We start from the raw sequence: 23,952 nt of genomic DNA on the forward strand, positions 1-23,952 counted from the left end.
GCTCAGTGCTGGGAAGAGTCAATTTCATCTTTTCTATGAGATTAGCTTCTGATAAAGCCAAAGAGCGACATAAGAATTCAGAAGACCTGGTAGCGAAATGTGGTCTGCTTGACTTAGCGGTGCAGTCCAAACATAAAGACAGGATGTCATACGCTTCAAGTAGATTTTGCATCAGGCTTGGAAGAACATTGATTTAAAGGGCAGTCTGGAGGTGGGAGGGTCCGGTTCTGACTCCCAGCTATGGGAGCCCTGGAGGTGGTTTGAGGGGTTGGGGTAAAATGGAGAGATGTTAGAGGAGCATCAAGAAGAGGCTTCAAGTGATGAAAGAAAGTGTGAAAGAGTGGCATGGGAAGAACTGGAATTAAGTTCTATAGTGGCAGGAGGCCCAGAAGAAAGGAATGAAAAGCTTGGCTGAATGTGAATAGAGAAGAGATGCCCCTAGGAGATGCCTGTGGGCGGCAACTGGAATGAGGACGAAAGAGCGGACAAGGAAGCCAGAGTATCAAAATAGCATTGACCCTCTTCAGGAGTCTGTCGGGAACGTTAGCATTTCTTATATCTTGAGGACATAAAGGTGACAGGACAGGTTCAGAAAAAATTAAATAATAATGAGATAATTGTTCATCCTTGCTGGAATCAAGATGCTCTGTCATTGGTCAACAAAATCAAAGTTAATGAAACAGCTACAGACTTCTCAGTGTCATTTGAGTGCTAATGAGTAGTGCTGGTGCTTCAGGAATTGAGGGGGCACATGGAGCTATCAAAAGTCTGTCACTGTATGCTTACTGGCAGGTTCCTGCAGCCAGGATAAGAAGCTGTGGTCAGATGTCCACAGATAGGCCTAATAACTACACCCCTTTCTTCCTCTGAATTGGACAAATTTATGTACCTAGTTACTGACACAGGATCTTCCTTCTTGGGGACAGGGCCCTTGCTGTACATCAGAAGAGAATATCTGAATGTTATCATTTTACCAGCCTGCAGACGTGGAGAGGAGTCTTAGAATAGACAAGTCACCCTTAGAACTATTTCTCAAATTCATCTTCAAATAAGTCAATTTTCCTCCTTATGGGGAAGTCAGAAGAATTACCCTAATGGAAATTCTTCTGCATTAAAGTGGAGAAGTGGGGAGGTAGTGTTTTCCCTAAACAAGGATAAATCAGTAAAATAAATGCATTATAATGGAATCATGACATTAAAGTTTGTTCAGGGACTAATCGTCTCCCAATTTAAACAGGCAAAGTAGAACCGGGAAATCTAATAAAGGCATAGCAGTACAGAGGAATATTGCTGCTCTATTTATGGTATTTAGCAATCTGAAGTAAGAAGGGTCACCAGGAGTCTAGATAAAGCACAGAATCTAGACAAAGAGGAGACAAAAGCTTTGTGTTCTTGCATCTCCAGCACCCAGTCTCCAGGGTGATGGGGATGGATGCAGCATGCGTTAGGATTCTCCACTCACCTCCCTGGCTCAGATTCTGTGCTTGTCAAGTAGCTCTCTGATGATAATCTGGCTGTGTGTGTAACTTTCCAATCAAGTAGAGATATGCTGACCAGCTAACATGGATATTCATATTTTCTCACAGAGATACTGGCATCTGGCTATTGTCAGTTGCTTGCTGTAATGATATACATACATACCTATATATAAAATATCAATGTATATATATAATGTTTATATATATGAATATATATAAAATATATAAAATTCTCCGGAACACAATCACCTCTGGGAAGAACCAAAAAGTTTGAATGTTTGAGTTCTGGACCTCACATACCTAAGGAATAGATCTGGGTTGCAGTTATCACATAAAAGATTGCAGGTTTTCTCCAGAATATTTTGTTTTTCACTTGGATATTCATGTGTATCCTAGTCCAGGGAGAGATTCAATAATTGATGGGTTTGTGCCAAGCCTTTGTATTAAATTCAATGATGTCATAGTAAATTGTGAAAAAATAATGACCATAGTTCTATTTTCTATGGTAGGGCGACTATCGACAAATGAAATGAAAGCCAGCAGCAGCTAGAATTTTCAAAGCCAGTACTTCTATATTCCTAGGCCTTTCTAAAATCACAAAAGGAGCTTCCTTTTTCCTTTTCCTAGTCTTCTTGCTTCCTTTCAGTCTCTCTCTCTCTCTCTCTCTCTCTCTCTCTCTCTCTCTCTCTCTCTCTCTCTCTCAGCTGCAATGATCCTATCTTAGGATGAAATACCTTTAATCTCTTCAATAGAAGAGATTAAATTTGGCCCTAAGGAATTAAACTGATGTGCAAGCCATGAACTTCCTAAATGTTCTTCCACACAGAGTGTTTTAGCTGGTGTCTATAAACATACCACATTCAAAAACTCAGTGCAAATATTTCATAGACTGAAATGTAATGTCTAAATGTGGCCATAATTCTGCATGTAAGCATAAGGTTGAAATTTATAAATGAAACTGAACATTTCTAACCACGAAAACTTGAAGGGGGAAGAGGAGGAGGAGGAAGAGCTAATTCAGCATGAGCTGAGAAATTTGCTTCAGGATCTGATTTCAGGTTGGGGGCCACAGCTTGTTGGTGTCTCTGTTTCGAGAAGACCTCTCACCTGCCACCATGTGGCTAACCACAGCTCTATGCTCAGAATTGCTGCATGGAAAAGCCTTTCTTGGCCCTGTAAGAAGCTCAGTTAGGAAGCTGTCCTGAGGGCTGACCAAGTGCATAACAGAGAAACCACTACTAATAAGATCCAGTTGGAACAAGTAGCCTCTATTTCAGGTAATCAAGGATGTGTTATCATGTAACAAACCTTAGCCTTTCTGATTGGATGGACTAGATCTGTGAGCTGTGATTCAAGCCCTGGATGGCTCTTCTGCTGGAGAATGGATTTAGCTGGTTTCATGGTCACACTTCCGGTGTGCCTTGCATTAAGTAACCATGTTATCTACAACTTCAAATTTCAAGTATCCAGAAATTTAGGGAGGCTGCTTATTTCACATAAAAAGAAATCAGAACCAAAAGAATTGTTAAGATGTGACAAAGGATAAGTTGAATGCCAAATGATATGGTTCTCTTGTGCTTTTTAAACAGTACTAATTATTTATCCTAAGGTGGGAGGCTCCTCATTTCAACAGAGAAGAATCCAGTACAATATAGGTAAGTGAGACATTTCTGTATCTTGATCTGAGAAAACATGACAGGAAAGAGAGAGAGGCTACCAGGCTAGTGGAAGCCTGAAAGACAACTGCGATACGAAGTATCATGAAATACACTGCCTTGCTGTGAACTGGGCAAGGTACCCAGTGGATTAAGGACCTGATTCTGCCCCAGCCATGTCCAGCAGGATGGCTGGCCACCACAGTGTCTTCTGCACTCTTCCAAGGTGGATGCAGAGCCCATAGGTGTCAGCGCACTTGTGACCTGCAGGTCAAAAGGGGCCCAAACATGCTCTTTTGACCCACTCAGTGTCTTTAAAAAGTGAGCCTTGCCAAAACTACAGATTTCATACCCCCACAAACAGACACAAATTCAGATTTCTAGTTTCTCTTAAAAGTTAAAAAATGAGCATCTAAAGCCAAATTCATATTCCACGCACCACCAACTGGCAGAATGGTGGCTGACACTCCTTTACAGAGCAAAGGCGGTGCTTCCACGCTGTAGTGTGAGGGGGTGACAGCAGGACTCTGGAACAGCCTGCCTGAGTCTGTCCTCCTACTCTACCTCTTGCTCCCTGTTTGAACTTGTACCCCATAGCTAACCGTCTGTGCTTTAGTTTATTCATTGGTAAAATTCGGCTAATAATTATTCTTATTTCATAGGTCATTGTAAAGATTAAACAAATTAATAAGTATACTATATTTTCACTAGTGCTGACTAGTGACTATACATAGTATTGATACCTTTGTACTCTTATAGTACTGTAGTACTTTTTACCTTTTCTTCTAAATTTGTTTATGCCAACCCTGCACTGTAGGTTGTTATCCAGATTTTATGGGTGAAGTAAACAGGCATGGAGCCATTAGGAAACGTGCTTAGCCTTGCTACACAGTTAGTATGTGATGGAACCTGCTCTGGGGTCTGTGATCTCAGCCCCCAAGCTACAGAACAGCATTCGTGCAGGTGTGATGCATACTCTCTAGTTGGCCACAGCTCTTACCACTTACATATTATACACATATAAATGTACATATTTCCTCTTCTATCTCCCCACGTCCCACCCTGACCTCCTGTGGGTGATCTCCAGGCCTCTGTGTGCATTTGAGCTTGGAACCCCTAATCTAGCAGCATGGATATGCTGAATAACTGATTGTGCTATTTGTAGAGCACATCTCTCCCACACCTCTTTTATGAAGAGCTAAGGAGAAGACATTGTGTCTACTGTAGTGTGGGTTGTCCGCCACAGTGAAGTGTGGTTCCCCAGGTTAGCAGCATCCAACCTGCTAGAGATAAACCAATGAAAGGGAAAAACTCACGTGTGAGGCTGCAGCCTTAGTGGAAAGGGTTCAGGAAAGTTCCAGCCTGGCTGGAAGCAGAAGGAATAGGGAAGGGGAAATATAATACAAGCCGGAGGCCTGGCTGTGGACCAGGTCCTCGCTGGTTGGTATAACAGCCATCAGTTTTGGATTGCCCTGATTCAATGTCACTCCTCTAATCATCCTAAAATGGACATTTATAGACCTGCTGTGGTCCTTTGGTCCTTTGTCTAAGAGGAGCCATTATCACTGGATCCATGGTCAGTCAAATTCATCTGGAGGGGATGAATGCCCAGACCTAGAAAGCATTCTGCCCTGGCACTGAGAGAGCCAGGAGAGTGACAACGAGTGCCACTTCCTTCTCTCAGATACACACCACCCAACAAGTGAGTTCCCTCCTCCCTTCCTAAAGTGTGTGGCCTAAAGAGTGTTTAATTCACTTGAAACTTGTGTGCAAGCCAAGGGATATTTAGCTCAGCTGATCCAATTGTTCATCCACAGCCTCATGTTAAGAAGTTTGGGCTTCATCCCAAGGGCAGTGGGAAACACTGAATGGTTTTAAGAAGAGGAATGACATAACCAGACTCAAGTTTTAGAAAAATCAGCTCTGGTTGCTGGGTGAAGATTATAATCATTGTAGTATTCAAGGCAATAGTTGATGAAGGCCTGAAAAATCTGTTTTTATTATTATCCTAAACAGATTCTTTACACCAAGTTCTATAATTTGTTAGAGTAAACTTGTATGAAAATCAGTTGAAATCTCAAACAAGCTAATGATCTAGAGCAGAAGATGGTTAATTTTTTCAAAGAACAATAGGGAACACCTTTGTTTCACAGAGTTGGATTCAAACCCATGGAGTTAATCAGACTAAATGGTAAAAGTCAGAACCCACAAGTTCATAGGTGTTAGTAGCACTAGTCTCAAAATATGTTCTTTTCAGATATATAAATAAACTAAACTTTTTAGATAGATATATAAATAAACTAAAACTTTTTAGTTTATTTAATCAAGTGATCTATGTAAGGAAGAGCTATAATGGGTCCAGGCAGTGGCTCTAGAACTTTAGCTAAGAAAAAAAAGCTTAGCTTGTTTTTAGAAGAGACTTACAGCTGTAGTTCCATGTCCTCTCTCAACCAGAATAACAACTTGAGCATGTGTTCTACAAAACCAAGCCGGCAACCTTCTGCACACATTATACCTAGGTATAATAAATACCTAATAATGAATACCTAGGTGTAATAAATATATGCAGAAGCAAAAAAATTAATTCATATAGAAATATTTATATTAGGGAGCTCTCTTTTACCAATTAACTCATCTAGGCAGAGTTTTTGTTTGTTTTTCCTTGGGTTTCCTAGTTTTCTTGTCAAATCAGGAACTGGGAGATTAAGACACACTTACCCAAGAATGGAAAAGAGAAGGTTGGACACAGTTTACCAATAGATCCTTTGCAAGAGAAAAAGAGAAAGAGTTCTGAAGAGAGAAAGTGAAAATCAAACAATTGAACAGGGAATAAAGCCATGATACAGTCTGCAAAAATTGAAAGTGGAACAGAATAGAGAATGCAGAAATAAAAACTGCACCTCTACAACCAACTGATTCTCCATAAAGGTATCAAAAGCATATATTAGAGACATAACAGCCTCTTTAACGAATGGAGCTGGGAAAACTGGATAAGGAGGATTTAAGTTTGACCTTATATCTCACCCTGTACAAAAATCAACTCAAAGTGGGTCAAAGACCTTAATGTAAGACCAGAAACTCTAAAACTTAGAAGAAAGCATAAAGGAAGCAGTTCAAAATATTGGTACAGAAAGTGATTTTTCTGTGCGGGACCTCAAAAGAACAAGAAATATGAGCAAAATTTGACAAGTAGAATTAACTCAAAAGCTACTGCACAGCAAAGGAAATAATCAATAAAGAGACAATCTATAGAATGGGAGAAAATATTTGTCAGCTATCTATCTGACAGGGAGTTAATATTCATAATATATAAAGAACTCAAAAAAATTAACAATTGGGTGCAGTGATGCATGCCTATAATCCAGCAACTGGAAAGGCTGAGGCAGGAGGATAGCAAATTTGAGGTCACTCTCAGCAATCTCAGCAGAGCATGGCTTAAGATTTTTTGTTTGTTTGTTTGATTCATTCTGTTATTTTTTCCCTTCCCCCCACCCCTCCCACCCCTCTTTTCCCTCTATACAGTACTTCCTTCCTCCATACTTGCCCCCCTCCCTAACCCTAACTCTAACCCTAACACTAACCCTTCCCTCCCCCCCATTATGTGTCATCCTCCACTTATTAGGGATATCATTCATCCTTTGGTTTTTGAGATTGGCTTATCTCACTTAGCATGATATTCTCCAATTTCATCCATTGGCCTGCAAATGCCATAATTTTATCATTCTTTATGGCGGAGTAATATTCCATTGTATATATATACCACAGCTTCTTTATCCACTCATCAATTGAAGGGCATCTAGGTTGGTTCCACAGTCTGGCTATTGTGAATTGAGCAGCTATGAACATTGATGTGGCTGTATCTCTGTAGTATGCTGATTTTAAGTCCTTTGGGTATAGGCCAAGGAGTGGGATAGCTGCGTCAAATGGAGGGTCCATTCCAAGTTTTCTAAGGAATCTCCACACTGCTTTCCAGAGTGGCTGCACTAATTTGCAGCCCCACCAGCAATGTATGAGTGTACCTTTCTCCCCACATCCTCGCCAACACCTGTTGTTGCTTGTATTCTTGATAATTGCCATTCTAATTGGGGTGAGATGGAATTTTAGGGTGGTTTTGATTTGCATTTCTCTTATTACTAGAGATATTGAACATTTTTCCATATGTTTGTTGATTGCTTGTAGATCTTCTTCTGTGAAGTGTCTATTCATTTCCTTAGCCCATTTGTCGACTGGATTATTTGAATTCTTGGAGTAGAGCTTTTTGAGTTCTTTATAGATTCTGGAGATTAGTGCTCTATCTGAAGTATGATTGGCAAAGATATTCTCCCACTCTGTAGGCACTTTCTTCACATTGCTGATAGTTTCCTTTGCTGAGAGAAAGCTTTTTAGTTTGAATCTATCCCAGTTATTGGTTCTTGCTTTTATTTCTTGTGCTATGGGAGTCATGTTAAGGAAGTCTGGTCCTAAACCGACATGTTGAAGATCTGGACCTACTTTTTCTTCTATAATCTGCAGGGTCTCTGGTCTGATTCCGAGGTCCTTAATCCATTTTGAGTTTAGTTTTGTGCATGGGGAGAGATATGGGTTTAGTTTCATTCTGTTGCATATGGATTTCCAATTCTCCCAGCACCATTTGTTGAAGAGGCTATCTTTTCTCCATTGCATATTTTTGGCACCTTTGTCTAGTATGAGAAAATTGTATTTATTTGGGTTTGTGTCTATGTCCTCTATTCTGTACCATTGATCTACCTTTCTCTTTTGGTACCAATACCATGCCGTTTTTGTTACTATTGCTTTGTAGTAGAGTTGAAGATCTGGTATTGCAATACCCCCTGTTTCACTCTTCCTGCTAAGGATTGCTTTAGCTATTCTGGGTTTCTTATTCTTCCAGATGAATTTCATAAGTGCTTGCTCTATTTCTGTAAGGTACGTCATTGGGATTTTAATTGGAATTGCATTGAATTTGTATAGCACTTTAGGTAGTATGGCCATTTTGACAATATTAATTCTTCCTATCCAAGAACATGGAAGATCTTTCCATCTTCTAAGGTGTTCTTTAATTTCTTTCTTTAGTGTTGTATAGTTCTCATTGTAGAGGTCTTTCACCTCTTTTGTGAGATTGATTCCCAAGTATTTTATTTTTTTCGAGGCTATTGTGAATGGGGTAGTTTTCCTAATTTCTCTTTCTGAAGATTCATCACTTATATATAAAATGCATTGGATTTATGGGCATTGATCTTGTAACCTGCTACTTTACTGAATTCACTTATGAGTTCTAAGAGTTTTCTGGTGGAATTTCCAGGTTCCTCTAAATATATAATCATGTCATCAGCGAACAGGGATAGTTTGAGTTCTTCTTTTCCAATTCGTATCCCTTTAATTTCTTTGGTTTGTCTAATTGCTCTGGCCAGAGTCTCAAGAACGATGTTGAATAGAAGTGGTGAAAGAGGGCATCCCTGCCTTGTTCCAGTTTTTAGGGGGAATGCTTTCAGTTTTTCACCATTTAGAATGATATTAGCCATGGGCTTAGCATAAACGGCCTTTACAATGTTAAGGAATGTTCCCACTATCCCTATTTTTTCTAGTGTTTTGAGCATGAAGGGGTGCTGTATTTTATCAAATGCTTTTTCTGCATCTATTGAAATAATCATGTGATTCTTGACTTTAAGTCTATTGATATGGTGAATTACATTTATTGATTTCCTGATGTTGAACCAACCTTGCATCCCTGGGATGAAACCCACTTGATCATGGTGCACTATCTTTTTAATATGTTTTTGGATGCGATTTGCTAAAATTTTGTTGAGAATTTTTGCGTCGATGTTCATTAAGAATATTGGTCTGAAATTTTCTTTCCTTGATGAGTCTCTGTCTGGTTTAGGTATCAGTGTGATATTGGCTTCATAGAATGAGTTTGGGAGGGTTCCCTCCTCTTCTATTTTATGGAATACTTTGAGAAGTATTGGAATGAGCTCTTCTTTAAAGGTTTTGAAGAACTCGGCTGAGAACCCATCTGGTCCCGGACTTTTCTTTGTTGGTAGGCTTTTGCTGACTTCTTCTATTTCAGTACTTGAAATTGGTCTATTTAAATTGTGTATGTCATCCTCGTTCAGTTTAGGCAATTCATATGTCTCTAGAAACCTGTTGATGTCTTCAAAATTTTCTATTTTGTTGGAGTATAGATTTTCAAAATAGCTTCTAATTATGTTTTGTATTTCAGTCCTGTCTGTTGTGATATTTCCTTGTTCATTCCGAATTTTAGTGATTTGGGTTTTCTCTCGTCTTCTCTTTGTTAGTGTGGCTAAAGGTTTATCAATTTTGTTTATTTTTTCGAAGAACCAACTATTTATTTTGTCAATTTTTTGTATTGTTTCTTTTGTTTCAATTTCATTGATTTCAGCTCTGAGTTTAACTATTTCCTGTCTTCTACTACTTTTGGTGCTGTTCTGTTCTTCTTTTTCTAGGGCTTTGAGCTGTAGTGTTAGGTCGTTTATTTGTTGAGTTTTACTTCTTTTATTAAATGCACTCCATGAAATAAATTTCCCTCTAAGTACTGCTTTCATAGTGTCCCAGAGATTTTGATATGATGTTTCTTTGTTCTCATTTACCTCTAAGAATTTTTTAATTTCCTTCCTAATATCTTCTGTTATCCATTCATCATATAATAGCATATTGTTTAATCTCCAGATGTTGGAATAGTTTCTGTGTTTTACTCTTTCATTTATTTCTAACTTCAATCCATTATGATATGATAGAATACATGGTAGTGTCTCTATCTTCTTGTATTTGCTAACATTAGCTTTGTGGCATAATATATGGTCTATTTTAGAGAAGGATCCATGTGCTGCTGAGAAGAAAGTGTATTCGCTCTTGGTTGGATGGTATATTCTATAAATGTCCATTAAGTCTAAATTATTGATTGTGTTATTGAGATCTATGGTTTCTTTTGTTCAATTTTTGTCTGGAAGATCTGTCCAGTGGTGAGAGAGGCATGTTAAAAGCACCTAGTATTATTGTGTTATGGTGTATTTGGTTTCTGAAATTGAGAAGGATTTGTTTGACATACATGGATGAGCCACTGTTTGGGGCATAGATGTTTATGATTGTTATATCTTGCTGATTTATGCTTCCCTTAAGCAGTATGAAATGACCTTCTTTATCCTTCTGACTAACTTTGGCTGGAAGTCCACATTATCGGAAATGAGGATGGATACTCCAGCTTTTTTGCTGAGTCCATGTGCATGGTATGTTTTTCCCCATCCTTTCACCTTTAGTCTATGGGTATCTTTTTCTATGAGGTGAGTCTCTTGCAGGCAACATATTGTTGGATCTTTCTTTTTAATCCAATCTGCCAGTCTATGTCTTTTGATTGATGAATTCAGGCCATGAACATTCAGGGTTATTATTGAGATATGATTTGGTTTCCCGGTCATTTGGTTCATTTTTTAAATTTTATTTATTTATTTGTTTGACACAACTTGTTTCCTCCTTTATTTGACAATTCCTTTAGGATAATTCCTCCCTTTGCTGATTTGCTTCTTTGTTTTTCATCTCTTCCTCATGGAATATTTTGCTGAGAATGTTCTGTAATGCTGGCTTTCTTTTTGTGAATTCCTTTAGCTTTTGTTTATCATGGAAGGATTTTATTTCATTGTCAAATTTGAAGGTAAGTTTTGCTGGGTATAAGATTCTTGGTTGGCATCCATTTTCTTTCAGGGCTTGAAAAATGTTGTTCCAGGCGCTTCTAGCTTTTAGGGTCTGGATTGAAAAATCTGCTGATATTCTTATTGGTTTCCCCCTGAGTGTAATTTGGTTCTTTTCTCTCACAGCCTTTAAAATTCTGTCTTTATTTTGTATGTTAGGTATTTTCATTATAATGTGCCTTGGTGTGGGTCTGTTGTAATTTTGTGTATTTGGAGTCCTATAAGCCTCTTGAACTTGATTTTCCATTTCATTCTTCAGATTTGGGAAATTTTCTGATATTATTTCATTGAATAAATTGTTCATTCCTTTGGCTTGTTTCTCTAGGCCTTTCTCAATCCCAATAATTCTTAAATTTGGCCTTTTCATGATATCCCATAGTTCTTGTTGATTCTGTTCATGATTTCTTACCATCTTCTCTGTTTGTTGAACTTTGTTTTCAAGGTTAAATATTTTGTCTTCAATGTCTGAGGTTCTGTCTTAAAGGTGTTCTATCCTACTGGATATGCTTTCTACGGAGTTCTTAATTTGGTTTATTGTTTCCTTCATGTCAAGGATTTCTGTTTGCTTTTTTTTCAATATCTCTAACTCTTTATTGAAATGATCTTTTGCTTCCTGTATTTGCTCTTTTAATTGTCGATTGGTGCGATCATTCAATGCCTGCATTTGCTCTTTCATCTCATCATTCAGTGCGTGCATTTGCTCTTTCATCTCATCGTTTGCTTCCCTGATCATTTTAATTATGTACATTCTGAACTCCTTTTCTGTCATTTCTTCTGCCATGCTGTCATTGGGTTTCATTGATGTAACATCTAGATTTGTTTGCAGCATTTTCTTTCCTTGTTTTCTCATATTGTACAGGTATCAGTGGACCGCTGAGATATTGCAGATTTCCTCTATTGACTTACAATGTCCCTGAAGATTTCTATATATATATCCCCCCTTAGCCTTCAGTAGGCTGAAGTCTTGGAGGAAGTTGATAATGCGGTGCTCCACAAGGAAGCTGCCTCTCTAGGAGTGGTGGCCTTCAGGTGGGGTATATTCCCTGCTAGTGGGCAGAGGTGCCTCCACTTGTTGAGCAATGGTCATCCAAAGGGGAACTAAGCTGCGGTCTGAGGCAAGGCCTGTTTGGGCCTGAGTCTCTGGTTTTACCGTCCTTGTGGGGAAACCTCACCCAGCAGGGAAGACTCACCCAGTGGAGAGGTCTCGCTGGTCAGTTCCCTCCTAGAGGTTCCCCTCAATTTACAGCTACCGCCTGGGCTGGGCTGCCTTCCTCTGCAAAGTTCCCAGGGGCCCGGCCCTACCTCCTGGGCCTGGGAGCCTCACCCTTTGCAGATGACTCTCCTTAGGCTGCCCCTCCTCAGAGAATCTGCCCACAGTCCTGGAACCTTCTCTCCACCCCTAAGCCTGTCTCTGTGCGGCTCTTCCACCCAGAAGCCTCCTAGATCCTGGGACCCTGCTCTGCACCTAATTGCCTGGCTATGCGGCCCCTCCTCTGAGCAGCCACCTGGGGCCCCGTACAATCGCTTGAGTCCCAGAGACCTGCCACATGCCTCTTCCTCCAGACAGCCGCCCAGTATTCCGGTGCGGTCACTAGGAGTCCAAGCAACTCACTGCGTGCCTCCTCCTCCCACCAACCACCCGTAGCCCTGGCAATCAATCACTCCGAGTCGAAGTGACCCTCCCTGTTCCTCCTCCTCCTCCAGGTAACCCCCCGGGTGTTCAGGAGCGGTCACTCTGAGTGGCTGTGAATCCACGTGACCCACTGCATGCGTCCTCTGGGCAACCGCCCGGAGCTCTGGTGCAGCCACTCGAGACCAAGCGACCCACCGCGCTTCTCCTCCAGACAGCCCCCCTGTGTTCAGGAGCTGTCACTTTAAGTCCAAACAACTCACCAATCGCTGCCTCCTCTGAGCAGCTACCTGGAGCTCTGATGCAGTCACTGCGGATCCAAACGACCTGCTGCGCTCCTCCTCCTCCTCCTCCTCCTCCTCCTCCTCCTCCGGGCAGGTCCCGGTGTTCAGAAGTGGTCTGAGTCCAAACAGCTCGCCACGCAGCCCCTCCTCTGGCAACTGCCTGTAGCTCTGGTGTAGTCACTCCGAATCCAAGTGGCTGCGCTCCTCCTCCTCCTCCTCATCCTCAGGGCAGGCCCCGGTGTTCAGAAGCAGTCGCTTAGAGTCCAAACAGCTCGCTGCGTGGCTTCTCCTCTGGCAACCGCCTGTAGCTCTGGTGCAGTCACTCCGAATCTAAGTGGCCATGCTCCTCCTCCTCCTCCTCAGGGCAGGCCCCGGTGTTCTGAGTCCACACATCTCTCCTCACCACTCCTCCCCTGGGCAGCCACTGGAGCCCCAGTGGTTGCTCCGAGTCCCAGCGCTGTGCTGAGCGGCCTCCTCTACGATGCTCCCAGTTGTCTGAGTTCACTGCTCCAGCGGGGGGAGGGGCGTCTCGCCGGCAGCTCTACTTCACAAAGTTCCCTGCGTTCCGGGACCACCGTCCCATCCGGGATGCCTCCCCAACGGGAGAGAGTCACCCGGCTTCTTTGAGTTGGTCCCAAGTGTCTCAATATCTCCTCTTTTGATTCCTGAATCCTGGAGCAACATGAAATGCAGCCACTCTCTAGGCCGCCATCTTCAGCTTAAGATTTAAAATAAGTATAAATGGACTGGGAATGTAGCTCAGTGATAGAGCACCCCTGAGTTTAACTCCAAGTACTAAATAATAATAATAATACAATACAATTTTAAAAAGGGCAAATGATCTGAACAGGCATTTCTCAAAAGAAGATATACGAATGGACAATAAATACATGAAAAATGCCCAATATCATTAGTCATCAGGGAAATACAGTCAAAACTACAGTGAGATAGCATCTTACCCCCATTAGAATGACTATTATCAAAAAGATAAAAAATAACAAATGCTGTCAAGGATGAGAGAAGAAGAAACTCTTCTTCACTGTTGGTAGGAATGCAAACTGTATAGTCACTTTGGAGAGCAGTATGGAAAGTCCTTAAGAAATCAAAAATAGAATTATCATATGATCCAGTGATCCCCCTCCTCAGGGTATATCCAAAGAAGTGAATTCAGCATAGAAAAGACTCCTGCATGTCATGCTTGTTTAGGCAGTGTTCACAATAGCTGAGATAAGGAATCAGCCTAGGTGCTCATTATGCTTTGAAGCTTAAATGTCTGCCAAGGGCCATGTACTAAAGGTTTGAACACCAGCCTGGAGTGCTCTTGGGAGGCAATGAAAGCTTTAGGAGGTGGGGTCATGGGGAATGCCCTTGAAGTGGGTGTTGGAACCTTGTCCCCCCACTTCCTGCTTTTGCTTTCTGGCTACCAGAAGGTAAGCAGATTTCTGTGTCACTGGTTTCCATCACGATGCCTTGCCATAGGCCCAAAAGCAACAGGGCCAAGCAACTACAGACTGAAAGAAACCTCTGGGACCATGAGCCAAATAAACCCTTTCCTACTCTTAGATTGTCAGGCATTTGTCACAACAGTGGAAATCTGACTAACACAGCCAGCATCAACAGATAAATGTATAACGGAAATATGGCATATATACACCATGTAATATGACTCGGCCATAAAGAAAACAGAAATCCTGAAACTTGCAGCAAAAGGGATGGAACTGGAGGCATCACGTCAAGTGAAATAAACCAGATATAGAAAGACAAGAACTTCATGTAGTCTCTATGTGGAATCACAAGAAACAAGTCCATCTGAAAGTAGATTTCTAGGGGTTGGGAAGGGTGTAGGTAGGATGGGGGAGGAAGCAGAGGAGAGGGTGCAAGAAGGGTAGTTGGACATGATCAATGCATATTGTATGTATGCATGGAAATGTCACACTGAATCCCCTTAATATGTACAATTATATTATTAATAAAATAAATAGTACCAATAAAAAAGAAAGAAAATAATATCAAAATGGTATATGTGTAGGGAACACTTGTCTCTGGGAAGGAGACTACTTTACCAGGGGGTTCTAAGCCAGCTGCAGCAGTGGGCAAAGCAGCCTCACTACATCCGTGTATGTTAGACCCTACCTGGGTTGAGCTCTTGGTCTTAATTAAATCAGTTTTGAGCTTTTCAAAGATTTCTAAATCAAGTTCTTCAGAAATCTTGCAGTGAGATTTTCTGCTTCCTGCTCTTACCTCTCAGTGATGGTAGTAGCTTTAGGCATTCCCAGACCTTTCTGTTCAGTTGAGTCTTCTTGAGGGGATTTACACAATTCTTTCTGTGTCTCTCTATGAAAATTCCTTGCTCCTACAAGACATCTGTGTCCCTTTTCTACCCAAGGAGAAAACCCTTGTCCTCCACCCATACTCAGGGATGGATGCAAGGGACAGGTTCATGGCAGGACAACTTCCTGATTGGTTATGTAATCCAAAATTACTAGGTACTCAAATTAAAATTAGACCGATGAAATACAAAACATGCTCTCATGTTTGGCATTATATAAGTTTGTATTATCATAGAATTTAGATTCTTGTAGAATGGCATAGCCACAAAGAAGCAGAAGACTTGAAAATCAAAACCAGCTTGGCTTGTTTGAGGTCAGTGAGTGACACTAATGGGTCCATCAGACCAGCAAGGAGTGGCCAGCAGGGTCCTCAGGGATGAGCTCATAAGAAGTCTCACCGAGTATCATGCAAATGCCGCTCACATGATGCTAAACTGGATTTGTATTCATTTCAAAGCCAGCAGGCCCCAAATAGACCATCCCATGGCAAGCCTGTGGTTTCCTGTCCTGGAGTATGAAGTGGCATCTTTTCAAACTTTTATGAGCAGCTTAAAATTTCAGATTGCTTTCCCAAGTGAATTGTAATAACAGGATGGGAAAGATTAGTTGAGGGACATGAAAATATCCTCAGTCAATATTAATTATAAAGAAATATACTAAGACATATATCACTTTGACTAAAAGGAAATAGCATTCCTATTCTAATATACTACAGGGCTTGACAAGTCCCACTGGAGAGGGGGACTAATTTGACTTAGAAAGGCTTAATCAGAGAGGTATCCTGAACTGTTTTCAGACTTCAAAGAAAGCAGTGTGGAAGAGTAAGAGTTAAGGTGAAAATAATCTCAGAGAAGCTTCCTGACTAGCACTATAGGCTGAAATTCATCCTAATGAAAAGTCAAGATTGTTGAGGACTGGCTTACCCAGAAGACTGTGCAATGACATAGTAACAGCTGTAGAGAAAAACTCAACATGTCAGTCAATTTTTAGGAAGGATTTATTCCATAGTACATGCTATTTTACCAAGAAATTCAAGTTAGAAGAAATGGGACAAATGTGCTAACTCAAACCTTTCCCAGGAGTAACCCAACAGGTTAATGGATACACAAAGCACAATGTATATATACAATGGAATACATCCTCATATTATTCAGCCTAAATAAGGAAATTTTGACACATGCGGTCATGTGAATGAACCTTGAGGACATTACACTAAGTCAAATAATCCAGCCACAAAAAGTCAAATGTGGTATGATTACGTGTATGTGAGGTATCTAGAATAGTCTATCACAGAAATAGAATGGAGAATGGTAATTGCCAAGGTCTGGAGAAGGAAGAAAAGTAAAGTTGTTGTTTGATAGGTAAAGAGTTTTAGTTTAACAAGATGCAAAGAGTTCTAGAGTTTGGTTGCACAGCAATATGAGTGAACTTCACATTATTGAGAGGTACTTAAAAATTGTTAGGTTGGTAAATTTTATACTATGTGAATTTTATCACACTTAAATTTTTTAAAAAACATATAAAATTGTACACTATATATATATATATGTGCAGTTTACTAGATATCAGTTGTCCCTCAATAAAATTGTCTTTTAAAAAACAAAACAAAACAAAAACCAACTCCAGATGGCCTAGATGGGATCAGCAAGAATGAGCTCATTTTGTCTGCAGGGTTGGAGCAGGCTGTCCACATGAGGTACCTCAGCTATCTGGGGACAAATGGACTAATGAAACTGACCATGACAGACTTAATATTAATATTATTTCCAGAGTTCAACTCCTCATTTTGTCTTACCTATATTTTTTAATAGTTTCCTAAACTGCTTCCCTAAGTATATGTCAATGAACCTGGTGAATAGTGACCTTTGTAAAAACAGTTTAAGTAGAGGTGGTAGGACATATTTTAAGACTGAAGAATCATCATTAGAATTTATGGAGTTAGAGTTTTACTTGTCTCTTTTCATTTAACCTTGGCAAGAATCCTGCAAAATTATTTACATTTTATAGATTAGCAGTCTGGTGTTCAGAATAGTTAAGTAACTCAACCAAGGTCCCCAGCTGTTGTGTGAAATAGAGTCGTAGCAAAGGTAGAATTTCACTCAGATGTTGATATGAAAGAAAGTTTGATGAGTGGGCTTTTTCCAGAGGTGTAGGCAAGGTTAAAGATAAAAGAACGAATGTCAAGGCTCCCAGAGTCTGATATAACTGAGAAGCCATTGCTATCCTGATATGTGAAGGAGAAAAGGAAAGTCAAAGTTGGCAATTTATAGAATTAAGATCACATGAGAAGACTGGGGCTGTAGCTCAGTAGTAGAGAACTTGCCTCACATGTGTGAGGCACTAGAGTTGATCCTCAGCACCACATAAAAAAATAAATAAGTAGAAAATAAAGATTTCACTCTCCCCTACAAAATACTTAAAAAAAAAAAAAAAAAAAACAGGTCACATGAGAATGCTTGTGAACATAGGGGAAGAGGAATTAGAAAGAGACAGCTTAAAGAAGGGGTATAACTAAGAGGGCATAGACTGGAGAAAGTAGGAATGGGTAAGAACATAAGTGGAGGAGTTAGCATGGGGAAGAAAGAATACTCCTCCCTGTGAAACCATAGAGCATTAAGAGGCGAGTGAAGGAAAGCTATGGTTTGTAGAGTAGATTCTGAGATTATCATTCAGGAGAGGAGAGCTTGAACTGGCACAGGAACCAGAGAACTGACTTAACGACTTAGTACTGTGGGTCACATGGATACCTGTGCAACCCAAGTTTGCCACATATCCAGTTAGCAATGTTACCAGCAAACAGACAGATCAATTGTTATTGATTTCATTCTTTTCTTAAGAAAATGCTGTAAATAATAAGGTTGAAATGGTTAAAATATCATTTAAAAGACTTTTATTTCTGGAATTATGACTACTAATATTCTAACGTACCATTCACATGGAACAACCAGTTATGGGGTAGATGCATTCTTAGAGATACTGCTGAGCTCTCAGGAAAGAAGGGAGGTCTTCCAAGGACCTTCTATCTATTAAATAATGTCAACTGTAGCTTTGACAGTCAGGTGGGGTGGGTTTGCCCAAGACAAATGACAATAGCCGCAACAATATTAAGATATTGGTATTGTAGTGATGATAAAACAAAGGAGGCATATAAAGCTATATATTGTAAAAGACAAAATTTAAAGATGAAATTAATAAATCTTTCATCTAAGTAAAGGTTAACACATCTCTCAAATATTATAGGTCACATATTAAATCAACATAGTAATACAGATGATCTGAACACAATGAGTTTGATCTAAAAGAGAAATCATATACAGAACTTTGCTCTCTCAAACTAGAGAATTATGTCTTCCCAACATTCCTCAAAATTGATCATACTCTTGTAAAGTAAGTTGCAGCAATTAAAAACCTGGTATATAAAGACCACTTTTTTGACAAGAGTGCAATTATATGTCAATAACAAAAAGATGACAAATCTGAATGCGTTGAAAAAATTTAAAACATCTTTGTAAATAAATCATAGGTCAAAGAGAAAATTATATTGGATATAAATTACTTAGATCTGAATAATAATAAAAATAATACATATTAAAACTTTTGGCACACAGTTAAAGTAGAATTTGGAAGGTAGTTTATAGCCTTAAATGTTTACTTTGGAAAAGAAGAAGTCTGAAATGTAATGAGCTTAAGAAATTAGAAACAGGACAAGAGAATGCATTCAAAGAAAGGAAAGAGATGATGAAGATAAGAATATAAATCAATAAAATAGAAAACAAGTATACAATAGGAAGGATAAAGAAATCAAAAAGTTAAGTCTTTGAAAAAGGTAATAAAATAGCTAAATTTCTGGCAATATTGATGAAAAATAAAAAACAAAATGCACAAATAAACAATATTACATATGGCAATGATTAAAAAGAAAAAATATTACGAACAAAGTTATGTCATTAAATTTGAAAATAGAAACAAAATGGACAAATTCTTTTATTTAAAACTGATTCGAGAAGAAATAAAAAGCCTTAACAATCCTAATCTTGTAAAATAAATTGAAGCATATTTAAAAATCTTCCCCTCTCCAAAGCAGTATCGTCTAGAGTTGTACAAGTGGATTATACCAAATTTTTAAGAAATGGATTGCTCAGATTTTGGAGAAGAAGAAGAAAAAGTAGAAGAAAAAGGGATATTCCCAAATGTATCCTGTGAGGCAGAATCATCTCAATACCAAAACTAGACAAGGACAATACAAGAAGTATAACTATAGTACAAAACCACTTACAAGTGCACACACAAAAATCTTAATTAAAACATTAGCAAACAAAATCTTTTATTGTATAAAAAAAGAAACACAAAGGACTGCAAAGGGGCATGAGGGAATTTTTAGGGTGATGACAACAACCTATGTATATTTATAATGTAGGTACATCAACTGTATAAGTTTGCCAAAATTCCCTATATAGTCTAAAATGTGAATTTATTGTATGAAAATTATACTTCAATAAATCAACTTCTTAAAAGAATACATTTCATAGAGTTACCTACCTTTTTCATGATAAAAATTCTTAATAAATTACATGAATAAAAGGAAATATTCTTATCCTAATCTCCCCAAAATTTATATCAGGCATCATTCTTAATGTGGATGTGAAGGCTTCCATTCAACCTTGTGTTGAAGCTCCTAGCCACTTAGTAAATCAGCAAAAAGCAATCAGAACCATAAGAATGGATAATTCCAGATAACAGATTTGAATATACCAAAAAATCCAAACAAAAGAATTGGAACAATACTAGAATTTAGTGAGTTGACTGGCTAAAAAAGCAAGATGTTAGACCTAGTTATATGTCTATGTGCCATTAAAGAAGCAAAACAGATTGAAGATAGGAAATAATTTGCAATAACAATAAAAAATGCGATACTTAAGACTTCAAATGATGTATAAGACATATGTAGAACTCTTTAAAGATTGTATTGAAAGAAAGGAAATAAACAGAGAGATTCTCTTAGTTCATGAACAGAGACATTCAACATCATGAATATGTCAAGTTAATTGATTCCAGGCAGTTTTAACACACTTTCAACTTGTTTGGAACTCATTAGACTAATTCTAGCACCTATGTGTAACATCAAAGGAATAAGAGCTAAGAAAAATGTATCTGAATCCTTATCCTACCAGTTATCAAGACTTATAAAACTGCCAGGCATAGTGGCACAAGCCTATAATTCCAGTGGGAGGTTGAGGCAGGAGATTGCAAGTTCAAGGCTAGCCTCAGCAACTCAGCAAGACCCTGTCTCAAAATAAAAAATAAGAAGGACTGAGAATGTGGTTCAGTGACAGAGCACTCCTAGGTTCAATCCCCAGCTTTATAAAGCTTTAGAAATAGACAAATAGATTACTAGATTAAAAATGGGGAACTCTGAAAGAAGTTTATATGTACATGGAAATTTGGTACATGATATAGGTGGCTTCACAAATCATTTCAGGCAAGAAAGGACTATTTAACAAATAATCTGGAAAAACTGATTATTTACATAGAAATATGTTAAATTGGATCTCCATGCTACTCCATACATAAAATCAATTCTAGGTGTATGATGAAATGAAATGTGAAAAATATGAGACTTTAAAAATCAAAAGTAAAATATGGAGAATGTCTTTCTAATCTTGGGATAGGAAAAAATGTCCTAAGACGAAACACAGTCATCATAAAAGTAAAGATTAAAGTTAAAAACTTCTCTTCTTCAAAAGACATTAAAAAGCAAGGAAAGGGAGTGGGAGTGGAGAATGACAGGAGCGCTCTGAAGAACCATATGACTCCTCTCACTAGTCTGAACTCATTTATCCTGTGGTCTGACAACTCCACTCCAAGGTATGGGAACTCTTGCTTTCCTGTGCTGGGAGTCAAGGAAAAGAACATTCAGAGCCACACCATTTCTAGGAGGGAACAGCCAGCAACCTCCGGTCACTTAGGAAAGGGGCTGGCCTTACTCAGGGTAGCTCTACGGGGCCTAACTTGGTTCGGTAAAAGAAATCTTCAGGGAGGCAGAGTTTCTTTCAGTGAAAAGAAGGAAACTTTCTAACCATTAAAAACATCCAACGGCTGAATAGTCTGCCTCTCTCAGCAGTGAGTTCCCATAACTGGAAGTGATCGAGCAGTTCTGGGTGTTGCAGGGAGAATTCCAGCACTGGGCGGAAGATTTTAGCAGAAGGCCACAGAGATCTTTACCAGCTGTTAGGTTCAAGAATTCCACACCTACCCCTCACAAGAATGCTCAGCCCTGCTACCGAGACCCACATTTGAAACACCTTATTTGGGTATCAGTAGTCTGACTCCAGGAATCCATCTTAAAAGGAGAGTTGCTTCTGGGCAGTGAGCTTTAAGCAATTAGCTCATAACCCTGTCCTAATTTATCAAAGATTGGCAATATTGTAGACTAAAAAATCTGGAAAGAAACAGAGAGAAATAAAAACAACATTATTTTTATTAACAAAACATGATCATAATAACTGTAAAGGAATTTTTATGGCAGGAAAAGTCACTCTTATCCTATTGTTTTAAAACTGATCCCACTTTGACATGACTCCCTCCTGCATTTGTCCCTCTGCATGCTGGTGTTTTTCTTTTGAATATAATGGGAGCCAGAAATATTTTGATGGAGAAGGCGTGAGGAATAGATTTCGGGTCAGCACATTGGCTCAGTGTGGATGGACTATTGCTGAGGACTTTCAGGACAGAAGAGTCCTAAGAGCCATCAGAAGTGAAAGGGTAGGGAGGCTGCAGGAAAGGGAATTGGCTGTGTGACACAGACAACAGGGCAAAGTACCTGCTCCTGGGTGGTGGTTCCCTACTTGCTCGATGCTGCCTTAACTAGATAGCATAGCTACTCCCTCCTTAGGAAGAAACCACATGCCCCCTGCCTCTGATGTCCTTGCACCCTCTCCACCACTCTGCCTCCTGGATCTCTTCCTGTGGGGAATCCCAGCCAAGCGAGCCTCCTTTTATTGCAATATGTTCAGACGCACTCCCAGTTCCAGATGTTGCTGGCATCAGTTGAACAAACCTCATGAAAACCATAAAGCCAAGCACAAACCCCAGATTAACTATTTTAGATGTTTTCTCTTCCTGAGAAGTAGGGCAGGGGTCTCAATCTACTTCATGCTTCTCCCAGTTAAAGTTATGTAGGGACAAGTAAAAGTCACAATTCCCAACCAGCCGTTAATCATGATTGTGTAAGAATGGCATCAGGCCCAAGAGAGCATAGTGAACATGAACAATGTCTGTGGCCTCCAGCTAAAGTAGAACACCCCCTCACTGTACTGAACTCCTATGAGCCAGTAGTACCCCCAGCACCTTGAAAGGTGCCAGAAAGGCATTTCAAGATCTATTTCCCTAACTTATTATAACAAAACTCATCAGCATGGTACAGATAACTATCTCTCAGCTAATGGGAAGGCCCACCCAGCCAAGAGGACAACTGTGATGCTAGGCTCCTGGTAGAGCCCGAAGTTCTGAGCACAACAGGTACAGCTGCACACCCCACCAGTTAGGGAAGACAGAGATATACTACTTTTTAATCCCATAACTCTCTCTTAATCCTCTAGGCCAATGTATACACTACTCCTTAGCCTGAAACTCCACCCCTGTCCAAGATCCCTTTGCCTGGCTCCTGTTCAATTTTTTTTTAAATATCTTTCATTGGTGCATAATAGTTGTACATAATGATGGAATTCATTGTTACATATTCATACCCGCACACAATATAACAATATAATCCTGTTCATCTTTTAATATGCACCTTGATGTTCCTCCTCTGGGAAGTGTCCCTGAACCATACCATCCAAGTCTAAGTGCCCATGGTGCCCTGTGCCCTATGCCTGATGGATGTTTTTGTCTCTCTCCCACCTAGCCCACTGTGGGAGTCAGAACTGTGTTTGTCTACTCTGTCCATATAGGAGCTGATCAACATGTTCTTTGACAAATAAATGAGTGATGCTGGGATTCTGAGGAGCAGCATCAAGAGACAAGATGTTCCAAAGGTAGTATGTCATCAGCAGTGGGGCTCCTCTCAGGAACCTTGGATCAACACTTCCATGGAGGTCAAGGATGAGGAAGAGAGCCATCCTGGGGCTCAGAGGCCATCACAGTATTAGAATTGAATATGCAGAGTTGTGTAGTTGCTCAGAGGCAACTTCTAGAGCAATGATGGCCAAGACCTGTTTTAATTCATGATATAATCTCCATACAACATTGAAAGGGACCCCTGAGATATCTGAATACTGCAGTGTCTCAGAGATGCTTGCAGAGCAGGACCAATAGGAGCCCCAGTTTACCCGTTTTCTGTTGTTAGATGTATGACAGCATCCAACCAAACATGGGGATATTCACTGTGGTGCGGGAGGACCCGAAGTGAAAGAGCAATGTTGGAATCTGGCCCTACTTTGAATCAACCAGACTTTCATACTGAGGTAATCCACGTAATTCCTGACAGAACAAGGACTATATTGTGTTTCAATATGTCAGAGAAAGTTACTAGCAATACATATATTACATCATTATTAGTGCAATCATTAGTGCAAATCAAATAATGCATTTGATTGCATTATTAGTGCAATCAAAATTATAATGACCCTAACACAATGCAGCCAATTATGTGGGAGGTGAAAGTATTGACTATTCATGACCCAAGTAGTTTTATTGTTAGACAAAAAGGACAGGGACAAGTGGAAGCCATAAACACCATTCTGAACTTGATATACAAAGGACTGTGGGAATCTTGCATTCTACCAATTAGTATGACCTACTTCAGACAGAAGTTACAGAGATTTGTATAAATAGATTACTGATCAGCTTCCATTGTATTTTTGCTTCCATTGTGGGG

This window comes from Sciurus vulgaris, assembly GCF_902686455.1.
Source record: "Sciurus vulgaris genome assembly, chromosome: 1".
Lineage (NCBI taxonomy): Eukaryota > Metazoa > Chordata > Mammalia > Rodentia > Sciuridae > Sciurus > Sciurus vulgaris.